The following is a 25,449-nucleotide window of genomic DNA, read 5'->3' on the forward strand; positions in this document are numbered from 1 at the left end:
GGTCGGGTAGCCTAGTGGTTAAAGCCTTCGCTCGTCACGCCGATACCCGGGTTCGATTCCCGACATGGGTACAATGTGTGAAGCCCATTTGTGGTGTCCTCCACCGTGAAATTGCTGGAATATGGTTAAAAGCGGCGTAAAACCAAACTCACTCACTCACCTTAGCTTACGACAAACTCAAAAACTGCTGAAATAAACCAAAAACCCACTACTTACTCCATACCTTACACACTACACCTCAGCTAACGAACTACACTGTAGCTTACAGTAGGTTTCAATAATGAATAAACATTTGAAGGAATTAAAGTTTTACTCGACACAGTTTTCACGATAGGTTTACATCTGGAAGATATAATATGCTAACGTCATGAATGTTCGATCATCTGGTGTCCTCACTGAATTTCAGTGATCCATTCATATCATTTTCACCGCTATTTTGATTTTTTACGTCCAATGGAATCTGTTCAAGATTATTTTTCAACATTAAATGATTATTGCTTGAACAGATAAGTTGTAATGCGATATATTATTTCTAATTTCTTATTTCCAATCTTATTTCTTCAAACGGCAAATTTATGGTTTTCAATTTCGTTCACATTTCTCATGTTGCTTATACATTTCCCTTCCCAGTGGATCTAAATCGACTCAGAACATTTGTTATTAATGTTTATGAAAAAATGTTTAATTTGATCTTTTCGTGTAGGAAGAACACGCAGTCACTTTCTTTGACATAAGTACACCATAGACTAAAACTTATATTGTATTGCATATATGTGTATCTATATACGATCAGTTTCCCGATATATTTAAATATATGTTTGGTTAACAAGCATACATTTAGTGCGTTCCTTGATTTTTTTCCACATCGGATTCTAATTTGGTTCCGCCAGGTTGGAATAGAATTCCAACTGTGTTGTGCACACAGTGTGATCATGAGGTGGCCGTTGTCCGCATACAGATACGCACTGTGTATGTTGTTGACAGTGTTATGTGTAACCTGAACCAGGAAGGACAATCTTCAGATCTTCTGTTGTTAAGACTGGAAGACATCCTGCAGACGGAATTCTGAAACCGTATATTGTATCCTATTCACACAAGGACATCTGAGACAAAAAAGATACATCTCGTCGAAAGATGATAAACAGGATGAACGTTCCTAGATTACAGGATGTAACATTACTTCATTGCTTGCTAACTCCACCATTTCCCATTGGGCATAATCCAATTTGAAAAACAGTTGAGCCCTGAGTTTCAACTCAAGGCATGATTACCTGTATTGGATAAAAAGCGGTGTTCCCCGTGAGAAAAGCATCCGATTAATAGGAGACGTTTGTACTTTATTATTATTATGTACCGATTAAAATAAACAAATGCAGCAAAGAGGGTTTGGGTGATCCTGGCACAGCCAGGCTGGTTAGGCTCATTATCAGCTCAGGGCCCTTGCTCCCTCTACACGCAGCCCAGACAGCGAATAGGACCTCCCAGAAAGCGCTGCCAAGTCAAACCCACCCAGAACTTTTCTGAGAATGTGAAGACTCCCAAACACTGCAGCCTTCTGCATTACCCAGATTGTCAGAAGGGCTGTATTCCTGGTAGCAAACCCGGGCACTCTCCCAATGTTCCAAACCTAAGGCACCCAGAACAATGGGGAGTCGGACAACTTGGTACTTGGGATGCAAGCGTGATATTTCGAAAGCGAGGTCCGCATATTTGCCCTGTTTTCCTGAATCGCGTCAATCACATTAGAGCCAAAAGGGACAGAAAATTCAATAATAGAAATGATTTATTTGGTTTATCAAAAAGACAAGCAAGTAGTGTCAAGTAATGCACAGTTGTGTAAATAAACGCGACTCTCCATATTCTTTAGAAATCTCTTTCGATTGTACGATTCCGACTTTTTCATGAGCATGTGTTTGTGAATCACTATCAAATAATGACGATACCAGGTGTTGTGATACAAAATATCCGTGAAAGGCAGAGCGTATCCTGCCCGACCGGTGGCATCCATCACAAACACATTCAAAGGCTAGTCAAACTAGGGACTTGCATCGAAATCATTTTTGTGAGTTGCGTCCGACCGTTGACGGTGCCACGCAATGAATCATATCACCGAAAAGTAACCGTCACCGATTGTTGCACCTCACGGCAAGCATAGTTACTTGTGATATTTTCTATCGCGAATTCAAACGATGGACATGTGACTGACACAGGTTTTGCATCTATACACCAACGTTTTATTTGTATTTTAGAGATTTCTAATGATAATTCGAAATGTTCTGTTTTGCTTTCAAATATCGTTGAAGCGTCTTTGTGCATTACTACACTCAAGTTTACTTTTAAATTTCTGTTATCATTATGATTTGCCTCCGTTAGAAACGATAGTATGGACCAATGCATCATTGTTGATTGAACTGCAGACAATCTTTCTTGGCGTAATTAGGTAGTGATTCAGCTGACACCTGCTCTTGATGTAGTCGGAATCGAACAATCGACTTTCTTATGACTATGGTAAAGGTTGTTTCGCTTTTATTTATGTGATTTCGTCGTAGATCACTATTGACGTCATGGGGGCACTATTGCTTCACTATCGATTTTTATAAGGGAAACTACTTGTTCAGTACAGCAAATTCAGCAAGGGATGAGTAAATATAAATCTCAACTCGTGTTAATAACCCTATATTCCGAAAGAAAACTAGCCCTTTCAAAATGTCTTGATCTTCATTGCTTCGTCTGTAAAATTCAAGTGACCATTCACCAATTTTCAAACATAAAATGCATTAAAAATAAGAAATATGAATATTTAATGATTGGCTTGGTACTTTAGCGTACTTTCCTTGAAAGAATATCCGTGTATGGTGCGCAGTTTTAGACAGAGTTCTTCCAGGTCTACATTAAAACTCAAAAAGTGAATGAAAGTTTGAAACCTTTTTATCAGATTTTTGTCAGATAATAACATATTTTGGACCGTTTTCAAGATACGTTCACCATTTTATCCTTCCTCTTCATCATGTCACGGGCACCAAAGTTCTGAATGACGACTGACTGTTCTGACAGGCGTACAGTACTTCGCGTGAACCAAATGTTGACAGGCCGGATGTGGGTACTGTCAAGTCGGCAGCTTTGATCGGCAGGACGTTTATTTCAACTCAAACAAAAACGATTTCGAACAGTTGGTTTGAAACGATGAGTAATTGGCATATAGTAATATATGCATGTAGGACCGTCATCTTGGCTATTGCTCAGTAAGATTATGTAGGATGCAAAAGTGTTGTCAAATTTGAACAAAAGAGACGCATATCAATTCCTTCAGCATGGTTGGGTCGCCTACTTGGTCTAGTGGATAGAGCGTCGGCACAGAGAGCAAGGAGTCTGTGGTTTGATCCCAGCCGCATCGCAACAAAAGACGCTAAAGGATACTTGTTGTTTGGCATTAAGTGGGATAAGCACGGACTCGTCGGCTCTGAATCTGAGTAAATAATAAAATATATAAGCATGCCGAATGTATTTGAACAGGACCAATCTTTGCAACAATAGCATAGCATGTATTCTGACTAGCTGTCTTCACTGCAATCTCTTCCTCTCTTTTGCCATCTGATAATTTATGTTTCCCTGCCTTGGGCTCAGCATTAAGGGGCTAAAACAAGGACTGGTCGGCTGGGAGTCAGTATACTGTGTCTGAGTGGTTTATCCATGTTAAACTGCGGCATGGTATCTCAGTGGACTAGCACTTCTAGACTAGAACAGGCATTTGTTCGGGCAATCACAAGCAGGCAAACACACAGACACACCCACGTGTGCACGTCGCTATATAAGTGCAGTAATCGTTAACGTGACATTAAACCCCACACCATCTCACCTCATGTAATGAGTAATGAGACAATGTCAAAACTGTCACAGCTGTCATTTGTTCTGCACATGCTGTCCATGGAATAAGTTCATGTCTGTAAAACGTCAGACGCATAGCTGGTATAGAAATTCAATATGCGGTCATTGTGTCAACTTGATGCATGCTTCCCGTGTTTGGTGTAGCATGTGTGAGTGACACATAATTAATCTATCATCATTATTGTTTGCCTTTACTCACCTAAAACCTTAGAGCGTCACTCTTGCTCAAAGTAATGACATACAAGGTCTCAGCAAAACGTTCAAAACGTTTCATAGTAGACATGTGGAGGATATTTCCAAATTTGACGCATCAGCGATAAAAATGATGCAATTCCCTATTTCCCGCGTTTTTTTTCAGGTGAAAAATTGACTTGCCATTTCATGTATTTGTGACAGGTGGGGGTAGACACCTTTTAGGGGATCACCAATGATTTGTTACTGATTCAATAACACATTCTCATGGCATAGTCGGAATCGTACAATGGATTTCAGCAGGTATTTCTTATCAATATGGAAAGGGTTTTGTCGCTTTTATTTGGAACAACCGCTTACAAACGCACTTAATGAAATTTACATGAAGAGCACAGGCAAATTATTCACCTGACAGTTTCACTAAATACCAGCACACACTCATCTGACAGAGTAGATTGACATGCTAAAGTACAATATTTATTTATTTTGTTCATTCATGTTTGTGTGCCCCTCCTGAGAACTTAACTACATGTAAGGTGACTCGATATCAATCTCTGAAAAAGTTACATAATTATTCAATACATACGAAACCATACGTAAGTGAATAAGCCTTGGTATCGGATTATATACAATGTTAATTTATTACTTGCAAATGCTGCCTGTCGTCAGTAATTGAGATATATCACAAATCGATGGAACCCTGTCGTCTTCCCATTCTAAACGTTATTACATCTTTGAAGGATGGTATTGGCGTGACAGTCCCCGTTATAAATACACCCCGGCGATTCCTCTAATTGACATCTTGAGACAAGCATTGTGGGTAAATATATGACTCTCACCCTATCTATTCTGACTTGTGTCGCAGTAGCGTATCCATACATATGTACGCCCTTTCGACTCGATATCACTGGCTATTTGATTACGATGGTCTGGGCATATCGTCAGGGCATGCAATAAATCGCCCGTCGCAATCTAGCCAGAAATGCGTGATAAACGTTACAAAATTACAGACTCTGCACGTACCATTTTTACACTTGATCGTGGTTTATGTTGCAGACAGTGGGACACAAGTAAGATACACTCAGACCTTTGGAGAAATAGTTCTTCTCATAAACCGGATTAATATGAATAACGCATACTGATCCCAATAAGTATTTAGCTGTTCCCCAAACATATGCTAATAAATCGACGTGAAATATACCACGACGGTGCTCCCGAGCTGACACGTATTTCTTTGGATCGTTAATTGAGTAGAATATCCTGTTGTTCTGTGGAAAATAGGTTTATCTTTGCCTCTTGATGATCTTGCAGGCCTCATGTTTTTTTCAGCTGGTGGACTGAAGTCCGAGAGTTTTATCTCAAGCGCTGTAGCGTTTATCAATTTTGCTGAGTTAACTACAAACGAGGGTAGGGTAAGACGTTAAAACTTCCCTCATCAGCCTCCACAAACATAGTTTTTTAATGATTCTCTTTGCCTGTAAGCAGCAGAATCGCTCTTGTACGCAGCAAACGTAATTCAAAAATTAACATATCGTGTTTTTGTTTCTTCAAAATCAGTAAACGCCTGTCGTGTCACTTGCTTGTCACAGGAATGTCATATGGCAGGATTATTGCTGGGTGCGGCGTTAGGCAACAAACGCCTATTGTTTATGCAAATTGTGTGAGTGGCGGGAGAGCAGGGCATGCTTAGCTTTGGGGAACACCTGGAGTCATCACTGACGTAGACGTTATATAATTATAAACATTACATCTAATAGATAATTCTAATAAATTGTATTTTGTCTTTCAGAATATTCACGAGTTCCCGAAAGTACCGCTGCTTAAATGTAAGTTGCAACTTATATTACATCATATACATGTACCTATATGTCACTAATAACTCAACAACTCAACACTCTAAAAACAACTCTCTAATTTGTTTTAATAACATGAAGGAAAAACATGTTTCTTGAATTAAACAGTTTGTCTTGCAAAAGGCATAAGAGCATTACATGGAAGATAGAAGACAGACTGAAGAGTGCTCCACATTAAATCAATACATTTATGAAAACAACTTTATTTTCGAAGTTATAAGTTATATAAACAATTCAAGCTACATCATTTTTATATTTCTAAAAATATTTTTGTATTATTTAAATCTTTATTCACATTTCAAATAAAATACAATGTGTGACATTTCAACAATTATACATTTTTCAAAAACCATTTCCTTACCATCAAACATTCAAAACATTTTCCAAATATATACAATCATAAAATATGGTATCATACTAATATTCTTAGCTGGGATTGAAACATCTGTGGAAGGAAGACCAGAAAGCTGTATAATTGCAATTTGAGAATGTAATTAATTTCGCCATATTGTAGCATTAGCTGGAAACCCTTTCCTGATTGTTTAAACACAATTTTATTTTGTTGTTTCATAAAGACAGCGTGATAAGAAATGTATATAACAAAATAGTAATTGCATCGTGCTAAAGGTACAATCAATATGAACCTCAATACGACGAAAAGAAAATACACTGGAATGTTGTCCGCTGTTCTCTGGGACCCCCATTATGCTCACTAGTTGGAAAGGTTGAATAGACGGAATTATTTTGACGTATAACGCCTTATATCGGCAGAAGCGGGAAGGACTCCCTGAACGATATCAAAACCAGTGACGATAATTTTCCAAAGAAGCCTGTCTCTCGGAGGTTTCCGCGGTAACGTCAAATTAAACGTCCTCGCAATATGAAAGTCCATACACCCAACATAATGTAAGAGAAAGCTAATTTGAATAGTAGTCAAATTTCAAAGAGTGAGTGAGTGAGTTTGATTTAACGCCGCTTTTAGCAATATTCCAGGAATATCACGGCGGGGGACACCAGAAATGGGCTTCACACATTGTACCCATATCGGTAATCGAACCCGGGTCTTCGGCGTGACGAGCGAACGCTTTAACCACTAGGCTACGCGACCGCCCCCAAATTTCAAAGAAATATGAAAGTTGAGATGCGAATGTGACCTGCAGTGAATGCAATGGGAGACTCGAGGTAGTAGAGGTTCTGTTTCTGGTTGGTCCTACAAATGAACATCTTCCCGAGGCAAGAGAGTTAACTGACTTTAAAAGTCCAGTTTCCACCCTTGCCGAACTAGGCTGGAATTACTGGGCTCGATCGTAGCGCCAGTGGCTATTACGAGTTATGTCCTTTCTATGCGTCTCCTATTGACAGATTCAACCTCTCGTATCACTTGCATTTGCTACACAAAACGGTGGCGCCCAGTCAAGACGATCTGATCGATAATCAAGATCTATATTGTGATAAAACGAGGCTTACATCGCGAAGTGCATCAAATCACGTGACCACCTTGATTAAAAACATGAAAAGATGCAGAAAATATCTGTTGACAACGAGTTAGCGGTGCACATGTTTTGCAAATCCTGCAGTCGACCGAAATCTGCATGACACTTTACAAACCGGATTTTGATTTCGGTGCGCGATTTTGATTGGACTATGCATAGACTCGTTAGTCAAGCCAAAATGGAACTCCAAAATACCAGCCTAGCTCGGCAAGGGTGGAAACTGGACTTTTATAGTCAGTTAACTCACTTGCCTCGGGAAGATGACAAATGAACATCCTGGGTGACAGTCGAGTTTTAGAACTTACCAAAAAAGGCGCACCATTGGTGCCATGCTAAACCTACTATCCCGTCATCGCCACTGCGACCGGTTTAACGTTCCACTTACGCCTCCTCAGAGAACGACTACCAGTCTCGCAACCAAGAGTCTTACATTTGTAAACCTTTCGGCGGTCTGACCATTCAACATTTTCCATGTTTTCCATTCTTGAAATTCGAAAAATACAAATTATATCGCCATCGTGCGTGACGAATCTGCATATCACCCACCCGTCAGTCTAGTCACATCATTCCAACTAAAGATATGGAAAGGAACATCGTTACGATAGAAGTACCGCATAAAGCATGCCGTGTATTCGGTCAGTCATGAAATCATCTAGACCCCCCTGAAGTGCGAGGAGAGCGTGTTGCTCTGGGAACATGGACGCTAACGATGCAGTTAGAACCGCTCTGATAGTGTACGTCACATTCAATTAACCGTGATGACCACCTGTCTCCCCACAGAGCGCTAGCATCCTGTTGCAGGATGAAAACGTGCCAGGTCGAGGTATCCTGCTCTTCATATCGTCGTATGTGACGTGTGACGCGAGGGTGGGTATCAAGGATTGATGTAAGCACTTATCATTAGAATACCCAAGATAAATACTTGCTTGCTGAAGCATTAATATTGCACAAATGTCTCGATGTTCAAATGCTTCGTTGACATCTTCTATCCATAGTTTGGTCGACGTCTTTATTTGTACTGATGCCCGTTCTCCTCTTGGACTTAAAAGTGAGTGTGAGTGAGTGAGTGTGAGTGAGTGAGTGAGTGAGTGAGTGAGTGAGTGAGTGAGTGAGTGAGTGAGTGAGTGAGTGTGAGTGTGAGTGAGAGTGAGTGAGTGAGTGAGTGAGTGAGTGAGTGAGTTAGGTAGCATTTAGTAATATTCCAGCAACATCATTGCAGGTCAAACACCAATCATCACACATATGGTGAATAGAATCCGGGCCTTAGGCGTGACGAGGAAACGCTATAGCAGTTAGGCCACCAATCCTTTTCTTTAAAAGGATTTTAGTTGAAATGTGACAGTGTAGTTTTGTAAAATGACGACATATAACACGTTTTAACAGCCTCGTCTTGTTTTCTGCCTTTCAGTTTCAAAACCGTCATGTAAAGCTGTGACATTCAAACTTATCATTACAATTATACAAAGTACTCTCAGAATAGTTGTATTAGCTTGGATCAGACAATAAAGACATTTAAAAGGCGTGATTCTCATCTTGCGTTAACATGATGGTCAATCTGTCTGAACCATCGGATCTATCTTTGAACAGTTATTACAATACTAATGACAGCAGTGACATCTATTAAACACGCCAAAAGTTATTTCAGCGCCATCTGTAAAGTCATTAGCACAGGGAGAAAAAAAATAATCTAAGAACTTAGAGAACAAATATGGTTATGTAGTCAGTCAATATTCAGATTGTAAAAAGAATGAAATTAGTTTGTCATTAATTCAAACATTAGCATTCCTTCAACATTAGGGATTGAGTTGATATTAAACATCACATCGGCAATATTGCAGCCATATCGCGATGAGAGCAAGATAATCATTTCTAAATTCCTGTCATCAAAGTGCAGTTAAACGGTAGGTTAACTGAAGTACAAATTCAAAACATCATTATTCTATGTACTTAATGGTATCAATTAGAAACAGGCTATAAACCACCAGCTCCTTCAACATTTAGCGATATGCCAATGATATAAAGAGATCCTTTCCATATTCACAAGAAATCTCTTGTTGAGTGTCCGTTTTCGACTACATCATGAGCGTCTGTTTATGATTCATAATGAAATGGAGATGATACTAGGTGAAAAATGGAGTAAAGGTAGGTGAATCCTTCCCCAGCTGTTACAAATTCATGCAAAGGCAAGTCCATTGTTCACCTGGAAAAAAACTAACACTACCAATGTCAAGACGATTTATTGCAACTACGGATCAACTGAAGTGTTATCCAATCTTGTCATCTGAAATCATTGATGAGACTTTGTACGTGTGTAAAACAACACCTTGTCCAAACTAAACAAATTATAGACGAGGAACCAGTTCCAGTCTGAAATAAATAGTTCTGTTCTGATTGAAACCAGCAATTCCAAACCGTATGTAAACACGTTCTTTATAACATGACTAAAATACCGATTTCCCACTCTGTACAAGCATTGCCTATATCAGTTACAGACTTTCATATCAAGAAGAAACGATCAACCATTTCTTGAACAAATACATCTCAAATGTGATCAATTAGTGAAATTTATCAAATGGCCTTCATTGATGCCAATACCATGAATATTTGTCGTAACGTTTTCTTCATGACGTATTTTCTGTAATTCCGCCATGACTATAAACTTCAGCTGAACAGAAAATGCCAACGTATAAGAATTTAGAAAGTCCTGACAGTGTATTTCTGGCACTAGTGTGAATTCTGTTGATATTTAATGTCATTATTAATTGGTCTCGCTGTCAGTAAAGGGGCATGTATGTGTCTGCTGGGACAGTAATAACATGTTCCAATCATCCTGACTGCCAATTCCCTTAAACTTGCAACCTGTTAATCCGAACGGTGAGAACCAGCGAAGTAATCGCTGTTAACACATTACGGATTAAGTATATGTCCAGACAAATGGGGTTTCACTGTATGCATACACATGATGAAAAGTCGGGTTTCCGTTTTAAGGAAACATTCCGGAACCCCCTGGGTCATTCTTTTCTCATGAAACCAGGTGTTCGCGAAAAGGTGAGCGCATCCTGCCCCACCGGTGGCACTCGTTACAGACACGTGCATAGGCAAGAAAATTATTCACCTTAAAAAACGTAAGGCATAAGTCAGAACAATTTTTGTCAAATTTGGAAAATGTCCTCCAAATATCTACCACAGAACTTTTTAAAAACTTTACTGAGGCCTTGAATGTTGTAACCTGGAACAACACAGTTTGAGTAAGAGTCGTATTTAAGCACCATATACCCGCATAAGGGTTTCACCGAATGGTAAATGTCTTACACCTGCATCATATCGGTCTTTCCTCCCACAGTAAACTGACACCCCGTGATATAACTGATATGCTTGTCAGAGCTGCTTTTTGTTTGTTTGTTTGCTTTTTTTGTATAACCAGCAGTACTCGAGCTATATGATGGCGGTCTGTAAATAATCCATGTCGGGACCAGGCAATTCAGTGCTTGATACCATGAGCATCGATATTCACAATTGGGATACGATGACATGCATCAACCAAGTCAGCGTGTCTGATCACCCGATCCTGTTAGTCGCCTCTAAGGACAAGCATGGATTGCTGAAGATAAATTCTAACCTGGATCTCCACAGGTCACAGCGGCGTTAAAACCCAACTCCCTCACTATAGTGTTCTAATAACAATTATTTGAGTCACGATTATGTATGAGTTAGTGAGTGAGTGGTTGAATGAGTTGGATTTGATTCGAACCTACGATTAACAGATCTTGGCACGGCAGAGCTTTTGTGAACCCTTCTTAATATGTGATATCATTCATTCTCATTGCATGTGTCACAGTGGCTGAAGGAGAACCGTCTATGATGGACGCAAAAGTTCTTCGCTGTTTACAAGACAACGACATTCGAGCTTGAATTAGTCGCTCACTGAGAACAAAATCAATAGTGTAGCTGCGAAGTGACCTTGGATTATGCTTTGAAAGTTTAAATAGATGTTTTGTTCGCGTGTGCAATACTCCGGTGTTATGGGCAAGTTATCGGACGGATATCTCAAGCTGACAGTGCTGTGTGAAAATACCATAGGAATTCTAGAGTTTCAATCTGTCCAATCGTTTTAGTTAGCGCCGTACGTGGTATGGTTATGTGCACTTTAACATCAGTGAAAATCCATCGAAATGCGATGTCAAGTACAGGGCAAATATTCATGATATAATTCTTTTTTTATTAAATGGTAAATTGGCAGTTATATCTGATTACGTTAGGGAGAAAAGGTCGGAGAGTTTGTTTGGTATTAGCAACGTGACACTGTGATCCCCCTTGAGGCAAAAACAAACTCGCTCCTAATTGGGCTTTTATAAAATAAAGAAATGACCATTACATTGTATATCAGTAAACGCTTAATATCAATAATTTAATCCGTGTTCGCAGTTAAACAAGCGCTCGATGAATACTGCAGACGTGACGAAAATACAATACGAGCTCGTAAAAAATGATTTTCTCTTTCTCTTTAGTGAGGGATTTAAAATTAACGGCGCTTTAAACAGTACATTGAGGTTATAACGCGAATGTATCTGGGTATGGTAAATGGCCTGTATTAGGAATAAATATTTAGCGAGCCTGGGCGAGGATATTTGCCATACCCAAACACACAAGCGTAATAACCTCGTTATTATATAATTTCATCCTTCAATTCCGTACTCGAAAAATCTCTTCCAATCTCTCACAAACATTGCAAGTTTTCCTGGAATGTGCGCATTAATATATATTACTTCGGAAGGTAAGAGATGTGTCAGTCGGACAGTGGCAGCAGTCAATATAGTTCTAACTTAAATATGTTTCTTATACAGTGGCGTAACTACAATTGCCCCTGCAAATTGTTTCTACTCGCCTTTCACGGCAATCCATCGGTCTGTCCGCTAGAGTAACTGTCCTTTATCAAAGGGAAGCTACTCTTACCCTAGTCTATGAGACGTTACGTTTTATTAGAGTCTGTCTGCCCTGTGATAACGTCACGATGTGCAGTCAGATGTACACACAGCGAGAAAACGAAACAAAGTAACAATTCAGACACATTTCGGCCAAATCCAACTGTTTTAATTTGGGAAAAAGGTTCAAGGCCGCAGAGGTCTACAAAAGCAGATATGGAAACTGACTCTGCTAGGCAAGTGTCCTCGCTTAATTGTTTTGCAATTTATATCTCCAAAGTTGCCCTAGCTACGACACAGTTATACACTGATTTTCAGTGTATTAGACTATTCTTTTGACAATGATAGAATTTATCCCAGTAGTTTCTCCAGACTGCCGATGGATCGCCGAATGATAAGGGCGACGCCATGTTTGTTTTAAACACTGAAAGTAGTCCCTACTTGACCTTTGATATCTGCATCTCTATCCACACATGACCCCAAGGGATATCGCTTTTATACGTTGGTTTTATTCTGCCGAGGTATATGATAAATAAGAATATGTTGAGTTTCGTCATTAGTTTCACATCCTTTGACAATATTTCTTAAAAAAAAGCAACTGTATATTACAATCGTCATCCTTAGTGTTGAGATTTATAATCGTTTTGCATCGGTGAGTGAGCTAGTGAGTTGGGTTTAACGCCGCTCTGAACAAAATGGGGGTTATACTATGGAATGTCGGCTTGATGAAAAAGGAACCCATGAAAACGGGATATGGTTCTCATAAACCAGGGAAACTCTGGGATTCGAACCCACGATCATATATGATCATGGCACGCGGAAGGGCGTTTCGTACAACGAAAGTACGTTGATTTACACTCGACGACTTTGCCATCCGTCTCGTCGCTTTCTCTGCAAGTACTTAATATCCACTCTCATTAAATCAGATCTTTCACTCCGACATGATACCCCTCTGAATGAGGACAACTCTGTATGAGTAGCATTAGGTGAACTTTCGAAAGAGCCACTGAGCGCCACAACTTCTACATTATTGATACGAGTAAGCTAAGCATTCAGGAGAGCATTTCGGATTTCTGTATCTCGGATATAATCGAGAAGTTCCGAATCTATTAAATAAAGCCGCGCTATTATATTGTTGTGCATAGTTTGTATATCCTGTCGTTTCTGAGTGCATCTAAACTCAAAATAGTGAACTATAGTGAGTATATTTGTATTCCGTGCCCATTTTCTTTTCCTGGGATCGATATTTACAAATCCAGGTGGGGAAGAAATGAAGCCAAATAGGTTTCAGATATGCTCAAGAACCCATCCTTCATTATGATTTGGAAGTGTCCTCAGAACTGAGCCCAGAGAGGTAACGTAGCGCAGTAAAAGATTATGATTTTAATGAGATTGTATAATGCCTGTCTATACAGATGGAAAAGTGACAGAAACGTTTGACAAATTGAATTAATTTATTTAAGGACATTATTGATTAATAATGTAGTTGCTGTACTTGATCATAACCTGTCAGGATTAGCATGAATTAGATTATTCTCATCAATATAAGTCAGTATTTTGACACTTTGGGCTGAATAATAACAGCAGAGAGTGATTATTTGACATATGTATTTATTACTTCGTGTAAGAAGGAAAACTAACGAGATGATAGAACTGTTTTGTTATAAAATCGGATGTGCTGTGGGCATAATCGTTTTCATTTTTGTGAAATCTTACATTGTTTCATAATGTTGGAAGTTCCAACCGATTGAGTTCGCTAGAACGAAGATGGGATTTCGAACAGATGGGGTTCTCAAACCGTCTTCACCTCCAACTGCCTTCATCCCCAACAGTATTTTCTCAAACCATATTCACCTTAAAACACTTTTGGCTTACATCCCCTCTTGTGACCTACCTCAAGTCGTCAAGTAATACACATTGAGGCTAAAACAGGTTGTTATGAGACGACTCGAGGTAAGTCGCAAGAAACGACAAAACCCTTTCCATATTCATAAGAAATCTCTGCCGTTGTCAATTGTACGATTCCGACTGTAAAACGAGCATGTTTTTAGGAATCACTATGTCAAAAAGTCCACACCTGCAATGTCTTTGTTTCAAATGTATTCGGATCCTGGTGTCATCGCTTCAACCTGTTTTCCCATATTCCCACATCATCTAAACCTGATTCGTCTCAAACTGTGTATACCTTAAACGTATTCACCTTCAATGTCTTTACCGGAAACCTCACCTCAAACGTCTTCAGCACAAGGCTCCAACCATCTCAAACTGAGTCCACCTTAAAGTCTTCCTCTCGCTTCGTCTTCACACCAACCAGTCTTTGCATGAAGCTTCGTTCCCCTCAAACGTCTTCTGTTGGCTTTTCCTTGACATTACCCAGTCTTCGCTTGAAGCTATGTTCCCCTCACGTTTTTCTCTCACACCTGTCTTCGAATCAAGCTACGGTCCCCTCAGATGTCTTCCTCTCACATCGTCTTCACATCTACATGCACCATCTCATCCCGTTTTCCGCCTCTACATAGTCAGATATGAATAACCCCTTAAGTCGACGATGGAGCATCAATAGCTTCAAGAAATTTGGTGAAAATGAAAACCATCTATTAAAAGTTTAATTCAAGCCACGACTGTCGCTACCGTTCATCGCCGTATGCATATTAAGTGTGTAACGTTCATAAAATTACCCACATTTTCACATCAATGACATTCTTGATCAATACGTGAGATGTTCCTGAAACTGCTAACGTCTTTTTTACATGGAAAGCAACATATCTCTGGCTAAAACGCCTCTCCCTTCCTGTGATGAATGCATATTATGTAGTCTATGACAACAAAGTACTGGGCCACACACCTGCAGCAAGGGCTGGGATCTTGTGTGAAAACATTCAATTTTCAAAATCAACACATACCTATTCACACCAACAGTCAGAGTGAACAAGGATTCAAGATGTTGAACCTTTATTGGTGGACGGGCAGAAAGACGAATATCGAGGGACAGATCAATCAATAGTTATCAACACCTGGTACCGTCAATACTTTTCAGTCATGATATTACTTTTATCACCATTTTGCCTTCCATTCCCAATGGAATCTTAGGCAGATAACCGAGACCGATTATATTCTGGCTTTGACGTTTTGAATCCAAAAATGATTGGAAAATTTTAGGCCCCGTGGCATAGGGACAATGTAGAGTCGCCTCACATCGACTCAGTTCTATTGTCATTCCTCCCACTCCCACAGTGGTCAAGGGAGACATTACGGGAAACACATTATATGTGAATGCTTTCCTGCCAATTTATTATCACCAGGGAGTTTCAAAATGTGTTATTCCTGTCTGTTGAAGCCGAAATGAACCACTCTAACCAGAGGCTGTGTTTGTGGAAAGTCCTCAGTGACTTCTGAAGCGTGTTGATGGCGAGACGCTTGTTGCCACGACCAGTTACGTTAGCAGACATTAGCCCTCGCAGCCCCAGATGGTGGAGACCGGTCACTGGTCAAGATTGTGGCCGTTAGATTAATTGACCAAGAGTCGTTGTGACAACAGGTGACAACTGGACTGGGTTATTGAGACTTTCGCCAGGAGACATATTTCAAAGAATGATGGTCCCCAATCCTGTACAAATAATTTGTCGTTTCACACTTTGAACCCAGAATTTGAACTTACTCTAAAGTTCATTATTCATTTCCTGAGTTATTAGATGACGGGGTATAATAAAAAATAAGTGTGAAAGCTTTGACCATTTTTGCTTTAATGCATCTTCTGTAATAATGTACACGTCAGTTGTGCAATATTTGAATCAATAAGACGAACGAAGATTTTAAGCATCAACGACGCGCTAATCCTATGACGCTAATTCTATATTAGGTTCACATGTCGTGGTGTAACTGAATTACATCGAAATCATATTATGTATAGAAAGAGTACCCGAACATGATTACATTAACGTCAACGTAAAATAACTCACTTAATAAATAAACATTTATATATTTTTATTCTGCTGTGGACTAAGGGAAGGGGGCAAAAGTCGCCTAAGGCGCCGCGATTCGCTTTGCAGAGTTGCGCCCCTTGGGCACGCCAGAAACCTATGATTGTTGGTTCGAATCCCGGTTCGCCCCGATTATGTTTCTAGGTTTGTCAGCACCATACCCGTGTTCGTGGGTTTCACCGAAGTGGTAAACGCCTGAGAACTACATCACTTTGGGCTTTCCTCCCACTTTAAGCTGACATGCCGTGACATGACTGGAATACTGTTAAAAGCGGCGTTAAAGCCAACTCACTCACTCCCCCATCTATATGGCGGTGACCTATAAATAATCGAGTCTGGACCAGACAATCCAGTGAGTGATTTGAGCATCGATCTACGCAACTGGGATTCGTTAACATACATCAACCAGGTCACCGAGCCTGATCGCCCGATCCCGTTAGTCGCCTCTTATGACAAGCATAGTCGCCTTTTACAGGGGTTAATTAATATTCTGACTTAATTATAAGGTAAATATCACAATAGATGGTTCTTTTGCTTAACTTGAATATTTCCATTTATACCAAGATGAAATTGGATCCACTGCTTCTCACACCCTGAGTCCCCACGACTCACATTCCGGGTTAGAATTGGTCCCCTCCTATGGAGGCCATATGGGTTGGCCAAATACGTAGGGTAATCAAGCTCAGTCACTTGGTTGATGACGTGTCAACGTACCTCGACGGTGGAGCGTTGCACATAATATCCTGACTCGGTTATTTACAGGCCGCCGTTATACAGCTTTAATATTGATGAGTGCGGTGTTAAACAACATCAACAGCCAGAACACGCACACACACACACCTACACACCCACACACCTACACACCCACACCAACACACCCACACCCACACACCCACCCACACCCAACCACACACCTACACACACACACACCTACACACCCACCCACCCACCCACCCACCCACACACACACACACACACACACACACACACACACACACACACACACACACACACACACACACACACACACACACATACTCACACGCACACACACACACCTCGTCCCAAAACAGCATCTTGACACTTTCATTGGCTCAGTTGTCTGTGTCTTTTAGCTGCAGACAGCGTTTTGTGCGGCTTTTCTACTGTCAGTGGCACAAGGTCCTGTCTACAGCGCACAGGGCACAAATCAAGGGACATTAAGCAACGTTGGTCCCACAGAGTAGTTGGAAAGGTGATCATGTTTGGCAGCTTGACTTTTGTTCACGCAGCATTGAATGGGTACCCGGTAGGGCGAGATGGTAATGTGAACTGTGAATCTATCGCCTCACAGACAGCTTGGGTTGTATTCTCCCAGGTAGCTAAGAATGAAAATGAACTGCACAATGCTCCATTGACCGGGGTACTAATTATGTTGCACGTTGAGCATGCCCCTGTTAAAATATAGTTGACACTTCGCGGGTACAGCGGTGTGACCCCTATCCCACGCATTAAAAACCTCCATCCAACGTCGGGGAAATGAAAATATACACTTGGAAACTGGATTTGTCCCTAAAATTACAAACGTTGTCAAACGTTACAAGACTGCAAACAGCCGCCGGAACACTGGAAACTTAATGATCAGAACACAGGTATGATACCGGTATGATACCTGTCATCGAACACAGGTATGATACCGGTATGATACCTGTCATCGAATAACTATTTCTGGTTTGTTCATTCCCACCTTCAAACGCGGGTGTATACATTCTTTGGCCCAGCAGTTGATGGTGGAAAGCAGATTATGTCTACTTGGTGACAATGTACATTACTATACAGGCATTTGTTTTTATATTGTTCTGTCTGTAATGCACCATTGTTAATATTTAGTTTACGTGTCTCAATTGCATATTTATTAATGTTACACACTGATGTTTGAAACATTTTCCAACAGTTCTTGGTCTTGAACTACGAACAATAGTGGCATGCAGGTTCACAAATGACAATTCCTTTCGTCCGGAAATGACATCCTCACACATTCATCGACAATGTCGTCATGGTAATGCTGATTTGTGAGACCAATAAGACAACCTATCGTCGCTTCCATTTCGTTTTCCGTCCATGTAATAGACATATTGCAACTTTGACGGCAATGGTTGTATAAAGAAGTTATGGAATGGTCCAGTGTCCTTTGAATTGTATTGTTTGAAGAGTTGTGCGCTGGCTATATCAGCTGGGCCTTTGTTCCTAACACAATAATCGGACACGCTCTGTAATAACGGAACTACAGTTCAAAAGCGGTGTCATTTCAGTCCTTGCCCCTTGAAGATCCGGGTTACATTGGTCATCAGCAACCCATATTTGTCGTTGAAAACGATTAACGGGATCGGGTGGTCAGGTTCAGTGTGTTGGTTGATGAATGTCATCGTATCCCAATTCCGTATATCGATCAGTCATTGGATTGTCTGGTCCATACTCGATTATTTACAGACCGCCGTCGTGTAGCTGGAATATTGGTTAGTGCGGCGTAAAACAACAGACAATGAAAGAACAATACGTCTTTTGGTACAATTGCTAGTTCCTTGATCAAGTAAATGATTGATAGAACAGTTTGTATGACAAAGGTACAAGCATGTGTACGAAAAGTCTCCTTGAAGGAATGGAAAAGTGGAAATTTATGAGTGAACATTGTCTTCACACTTTTTCTATTGAATCTTTAAGTATTTTGGTCACATTAAAACCTTATTCACACCTTGCTCTGTCACAAAGCTTCACTCACGCATGTGGTTGGGATAATAATGTTCTTTAATTTCAAATTAAGCAAACATATCCTCCACGCGTGTTAAAAAACGAGTGTACAGCTGTAAGAATAATACAATGTTAAACTAACGGTTCCACTTGTATTTACTTTGTATGAATTGTTTGTTGCATACTCATCGACGTCTTCAAGTTTCATGTGTGTCAGGGAAACAACTACAGTAAACTACGTTTATAAGGACCATGCTTAGAACGAACTGACGGATATAACGAACTGTTTTTTTGCCCATACATTTGCTGTATATGTGCTGTATATATGCTTATAACGAACTAGGGTTAAAACTAAATAATATTAATGGTCCCTTTGAGTTCGTAATAATCGTAGTATACTGCACTGAACGCCTTTTCGTAATTGGCAGCTAAGTCTCTATTATACTTGCAGAGTATCGTGATGACGAAGGCATAAAACATTTACTGCCCTGTACACGAAGATATCGTTAGCAATATTCCATTTGACTGATATGAAATACAACCGGCAATAATCCATCTCTTGGCTAGACGATATTACTAATGGCCTGTTGGAAGCAATAGATGATATCTGCGACTATAATGGATGCAAGAGATGAATATCAGGGAAAGCTAATTATATAACTAAACCAGCTTTTCAGGTTCTGTGCTCTGTGATAAGTCTCATTTTGTCCTCGAGGAATCTATTCATGGGCGAACAGTTCTTATAACAGGCCGATTTAGACTTGCAGACAGACGCAGATTGTTCGGTTGGGTGAAGGGTACTACACCTAATAGTTATGAACAGTGGAACTGAGCGAGAGACATCAGCAACTTCTCGATGTTACTCGCAATACACTCCACAAGGGAATTGTTATTTGGATGTGACCTGGAAGACAGCATGGGTGTCATGACTTGGGATTTTCTTTATAAAGGACGAGACATGTTCTATAGATTAGATGCTGTATTGGCGGTTAGACATATAAACGACCCATGAGCTAATCTTGAAGATCGTAGTCTGGACGTGTTCAAGTGTAAAACCGAGAGCGAACACATAAAGACATTGTTGAACCGCATCTGCATTTATCTTGAAGCTTGCACAACGTGCGCTCTTAATCAATGTAGATGGTTAAGTTACGTATTGACTGGTATTATATTTAGACCTGATCACTGATGTCAGGGCACGTGAATAAACAACAGCCATGGATGACAACTTCGTGTTCTTGGTGATATTTCAGGGCTATACATTGACATATTATCCCATAATGTCAAGACGACACTCTGAAATAGATCGCAGTATTTTATGCGAACACGTACACATACACGTGCACACAGAAACAGAATGATATTCAGAGAGACAGACAGACAGACAGACAGACAAACGGAAATACCCATTTAGTCTGTTAAATGTATTCAATAGCAGATCTGTTTTATTCGTACATAATGTGAATGGGAACAGCTTGCAAGTAACAATGCAGTACATACACGTGGGATCCATATGCTTTTTGTCATACATACTTTCATTCATACAATAGTTTAGATCAACGATATGATATGATTATCATCAAGACCGTGGACTTCATTTCTTGCCCATGTTAAGCTGGCATTGAGTTGACGTCAAAGCGTTGTTTGTGACAATAAACTAGACCAAATTTGGCATAAATAACTATTGTCATTACAAAAAGTGTCTCCAGAGATCCTAACGGTTTCATATATGATATTGTGCGAGAATTGATGTCCTTATAAACGAGATTTTAATTACAATTTAATAACTTGTGTACTGAAAAGAGCCATTACATTTTCTGAATTCGCTTTTACAGTGTAATGGATAGAGCAATTTTCATTTAAATGTCGCCAAAGATATTTGATTACAACAAGTCCCAACAGGCTTGCCGTCATGGAGGAAGGCCTGGTACAGGTACATTTCCCTACACCTTGTCATCCCTGTGGAAGGTCTGGTACAGGTACATTTCCCTACACCTTGTCATCCCTGTGGAAGGTCTGGTACAGGTACATTTCCCTACATCTTGTCATCCCTGTGGAAGGTCTGGTACAGGTACATTTCCCTACACCTTGTTATCGCTGTGGAAAGGCTGATACAGGTACATTTCCCGCCACACTGTCATCGCTATTGAAGGTCTGATACAGGTACATCTCCCGTCATCTTGGCATCACTGAGGAAGGTCTGATACAGTTACATTTCCCGCCACACTGTCATCGCTATTGAAGGTCTGATACAGGTACATTTCCCGCCACCTTGTCATCCCTTTGGAAGGTCTGATACAGGTACATCTCCCGTCATCTTGGCATCACTGAGGAAGGTCTGATACAGGTACATTTCCCGCCACACTGTCATCGCTATTGAAGGTCTGATACAGTTACATTTCCCGCCACCTTGTCATCCCTTTGGAAGGTCTGATACAGGTACATTTCCCGCCACCTTGTCATCCCTTTGGAAGGTCTGATACAGGTACATCTCCCGTCATCTTGGCATCACTGAGGAAGGTCTGATACAGGTACATTTCCCGCCACCTTATCATCACTGTGGAAGGTCTGATACAGGTACATTTCCCTACACCTTTTCATCACTGAGGAAGGTCTGGTATCGGTACATTTCCCGCCATCTTGTCATCACTGAGGAAGGTCTGGTACAGTTCCATGTCCCGCCACCATGTCATCCCTGTGGAAGGCCTGGTACAGTTCCATGTCCCTACACCTTGTCATCCCTGTGGAAGGCCTGGTACAGGTACATTTCCCTACACCTTGTCATCCCTGTGGAAGGTCTGGTACAGTTCCATGTCCAGCCACCATGTCATCCCTGTTGAAGGCCTGGTACGGATACATTTCCCTACACCTTATCATCACTGTGGAAGGTCTGATACAGGTACATTTCCCTACACCTTATCATCCATGTGGAAGGTCTGGTATCAGTACATTTCCCGCCATCCTGTCATCACTGAGGAAGGTCTGGTACAGTTACATCTCCCGTCATCTTGGCATCACAGAGGAAGGTCTGGTACAGTTACATGTCCCGCAACCTTGTCATCGCTGAGGAAGGTCTGGTGCAGGTACATTTCCCGCCACATTGTCATCGTTAAGGAAGTTCTGATACAGTTACATCTCCCGTCATCTTGGCATCACAGAGGAAGGTCTGGTTCAGTTACATGTCCCGCAACCGTGTCATCACTGAGGAAGGTCTGGTACAGTTACATGTCCCTACACCTTGTCATCGCTGTGGAAGGTCTGATACAGGTACATTTCCCTACACCTTGTCATCCCTTTGGAAGGTCTGGTGCAGGTACATTTCCCTACATCCTGTCGTCCCTGTGGAAGGTCTGGTACAGGTACATTTCCCTACATCCTGTCGTCCCTGGGGAAGGTCTGGTGCAGGCACATTTCCCGCCACATTGTCATCAGTATGGAAGGTCTGATACAGTTACAGTTCCTGCCACCATGTCATCCCTGTGGAAGGTCTGGTGCAGGTACATTTCCCTACACCTTGTCATCCCTTTGGAAGGTCTGGTGCAGGTACATTTCCCTACACCTTGTCATCCCTTTGGAAGGTCTGGTACAGGTACATTTCCCTACACCTTGTCATCCCTTTGGAAGGCCTGGTACAGGTACATTTCCCTACACCTTGTCATCCCTTTGGAAGGTCTGATACAGTAACATCTCCCGTCATCTTGGCATCACTGAGGAAGGTCTGGTACAGTTACAGTTCCTGCCACATTGTCATCACTATGGAAGGTCTGATACAGGTACATTTCCCTACACCTTGTCATCCCTTTGGAAGGTCTGGTGCAGGTACATTTCCCGCCATCTTGTCATCCCTGTGGAAGGTCTGGTACAGGTACATTTCCCTACACCTTGTCATCCCTGTGGAAGGCCTGGTACAGGTTCCTGATGTCAGTCGGACTTAGTACATGTCTCTATAGGCTTGTAGAAAAGAATGTATAGTAACATATAGTAGGAGTATGTGAGGATTGTGTTGGGTTTTAAGAATTGAAAGGACAAATATTGAGATCAATCTTTTGTCCGCCTACCAGCTCGATGTTTTTACGAGTATTGAGAAATACCCGTGCAAAGAAAGGTTCTAGGATATTTCTGATGACTGGAACGAACATGAAGACACTCATATGCGTATGTTTGACTTTGATTTTGAGTTAGAAGTGTGTATAAAGACAGTTTTGTAAAATTGCCCTTGAGATTAGAAACGTACACCACGACAAAGCCATACCATTGATAATGGTCGGGTTGTCTGCTTGGTAAACAATATAAAATGATTTATGTAGTTTTAGAAGATCAATCACAGAAACTGTAATATACACTGTCAGAGTCATTAACGTCATCCTCTTCTCCCACAGGATGATATCACTTAAAGAAAGTATATCCAATGCATCCTGCCAGATGTGCAGGAGATATCGTTCTTTTCTACAAAGACCTTAATCGTTGGACCGTCTCATTGAACTGAATCTTTTTGCCCCGGATATGGGTGATTCACGTACGACGTTGTTCTTTGAATGTCACAGAAAATTGAATGACTGGTGAAATATTACCGTATTTTACTTCCTGGCAGTTTCATTTGAGAAGGGCACGCCATTACTGGAAACACCTTACTGCTTGACAACTGGACAGATGGTGGGATTTTGTACATGTCGGTCAGGAGACTTGTTTGTATCTATTGCGTTTAGAAATGTAGGAGGTTGTCACCGTCCATTGAGCGGTTGTACATGTGTATAAACTGTTCACGAAGCAAAGGTTTGTGAACGGGAACGTTAATCTTTTTGATCTTGACAAATATCAGCTTTGAACGATATTGTGAGGGGATGGAATATTTTTTCATGGTTAGAGTATCCCGACCCACCAGTGGCACCCGTCACAAATACATGCAAATGCAAGTCAATTCTTCGTTCACCTGATAAAACAAGGAAACATTTTGTACAAGTCAAAAAGGAATAATTGCATTGAACATAATTTGGGTCAGTGATGCGTGAAAGTTTCGAAAACTGTAGGGGCTAGTAGTTTATTGAAAAAACATGAATTGACCCTGAAAAAGCTGGATGCACGATGTGTAAAATGTAGAAATATCTGGTCTCCATAGAAACGCCCCCACCCCGAATATCAAATGATCGTTCCCTTAGGTCTGTTTGTTACACGAACGCGCACTGGGTTGTTTTAGAGACGTTTCATTAATTGTTTCAACTTAATGTATCATTACTTTAAAATATCTGTATTAACGAAGTTAACACAGTAACGAAAATTTCGATATTTTATGTCAGTAGCATATACACCAACAGATCTTAAAAAGAATTATTACGGTACAAATTAACTGAAATGGCTACACAATTAATATCGGTGACAACGGTGTTGCAATACCATAAAACGTCCCTGCGCTAACCTTCTATCAGTCACGCCGTGATATACTACTCAAAAGAAGTTAAGGATCACCCGATTCTTTCATAATAGTAAAGTTAATCTGTCATGACATGAGAGATTAACTATAGTAATATGAAAGAATCAGGTGATCCTTAACTTCTTTTGAGGAGAATATTACTGAACTAAGGTTCAAGGGTCGAATGTCCTAACTTAACTTGCTCACTCTTCATGTGACATTGCCGTGTTATTGAACAAACAGACAAACGTCCTATCCTGACAGAAAACCTTCCGAAAGTCAGGTCTGTGGACCATGTGCGCCGTATGTCGAGCAGCTCAACTTGAGAGTAATTACGTTCTGGTGTCGTTCTTTCATACGTCTCCCTGTTGTCTACACGCGGATCCTGTAAATAAACAGAATTAGCGTTCAGTTTGTCTGTGACTAGTTTATCAAGAAACCGCGATCAGTATACAAATAAGTATAAAAACGTTTTTTTGTATAGATTGGAAAATATCTTACTAAAGTAACACCAACCTATTCTCATACTGTCTGCATCAACAATACTCCGTGATGCCATTGTTTTTTCTACTAAAATCATATATGTAAAATAATAAACGCTTGTGAATTATGTTTTCCATTTTTATAAGTGGAATGCTCTTCATTAATTCCCGAATGCATACAAAAATATTGTCAAAATTGTGTAAATAAAGTTATGTGTGCCTGCTATTTTCTCTGCATTACCTAATCCAAATAGCTGGTGTTATGTTTCTTTGCATCCGCATTGTCCCTGCTATTTTCAGCACTTTTAATCACACCCCTACATCTTATCAGTGTCTTCGAATCAAGCCAAACCATCTATCTGTAGACACCCCCACGCATTTCAAGCTACCAGAGCTGACACGCATACCGTATTGAAGGGCTGTTATGAGGATTATACACATATCGAAACAGTCGACCTGAGAAATTGAGTGATTTGTGTTCGATCAAACCTACTTGATATTGCCCCAG

The 25,449-nt window shown here is 40.6% G+C and overlaps 1 protein-coding gene across 1 annotated transcript in view; it reads left to right on the plus strand.

Moving 5' to 3' along the window:
- The window catches only part of LOC124114348 (FMRFamide receptor-like), a 199,400-nt gene that overhangs the window by 119,973 nt on the left and 53,978 nt on the right, over positions 1-25,449 (plus strand). The window contains exon 2 of the mRNA XM_046474867.2: positions 5,867-5,903. The gene's annotated coding sequence lies outside the window, so the exon portion shown is untranslated. The remainder of the gene's footprint in view (positions 1-5,866; positions 5,904-25,449) is intronic.

The sequence above is a fragment of the Haliotis rufescens genome, unplaced genomic scaffold (genome assembly GCF_023055435.1).
Source record: "Haliotis rufescens isolate VD_foot unplaced genomic scaffold, xgHalRufe1.0.p SCAF_4, whole genome shotgun sequence".
NCBI classification, from domain to species: Eukaryota; Metazoa; Mollusca; class Gastropoda; order Lepetellida; family Haliotidae; genus Haliotis; species Haliotis rufescens.